The sequence below is a fragment of the Arachis duranensis genome, chromosome 1, assembly GCF_000817695.3.
Source record: "Arachis duranensis cultivar V14167 chromosome 1, aradu.V14167.gnm2.J7QH, whole genome shotgun sequence".
NCBI lineage: Eukaryota > Viridiplantae > Streptophyta > Magnoliopsida > Fabales > Fabaceae > Arachis > Arachis duranensis.
In genome coordinates this window covers 45,339,838-45,340,686 of record NC_029772.3, presented here as the reverse complement: position 1 = coordinate 45,340,686, position 849 = coordinate 45,339,838, and positions in this window count along the sequence as shown.

The following is an 849-nucleotide window of genomic DNA, read 5'->3' as shown; positions in this document are numbered from 1 at the left end:
GCAAAGCTGAGTCACAATCTGAAAAGGTTCACCCAGTCATGTGTCTGTGGCATTTGTGTATCCGGTGGTAATACTGGAAAAAAAATGCTTAGGGCCACGGCCAAGACTCATAAGTAGCTGTGTTCAAGAATCAACATGCTTAACTAGGAAAGTCAATAACACTATCCGAAATTCTAAGTTCCTAGAGAAGCCAATCATTCTAAACTTCAAAGGAAAAAGTGAGATGCAAAAACTGTTCAGAAGCAAAAAGCTGCTAGCCCTGCTCATCTAATTGAGACTAAGTTTCACTGATATTGTGAGATTCATTGTATATTCTCTTCTTTTTATTCTATTTATTTTCAGTTGCTTGGGGACAAGCAACAATTTAAGTTTGGTGTTGTGAGGAGCGGATAATTTATACGCTTGTTGGAATTATTTTTAGGTAATTTTTAGTAGGATCTAGCTACTTTTAGGGATGTTTTCATTAGTTTTTACGTTAAATTCACATTTCTGGACTTTACTATGAGTTTGTGTGTTTTTCTGTGATTTCAGGTAATTTCTGGCTGAAATTGAGGGACTTGAGCAAAACTCTGAAAAAGGCTGACAAAAGGACTGCTGATCTTGTTGGAATCTGACCTCCCTGCACTCGAAATAGATTTTCTGGAGCTATAGAACTCCAAATGGCGTGCTCTCAATGGCGTTGGAAAGTAGACATCCAGAACTTTCCAGCAATATATAATGGTCCATACTTTATTCGGAAATTGACGACGTAACATGGCGTTGAACGCCAAGTACATGCTGCTGTCTGGAGTTAAACGCAAGAAACACATCACAACCCGGAGTTGAACGCCCAAAACACGTCAAAACTCG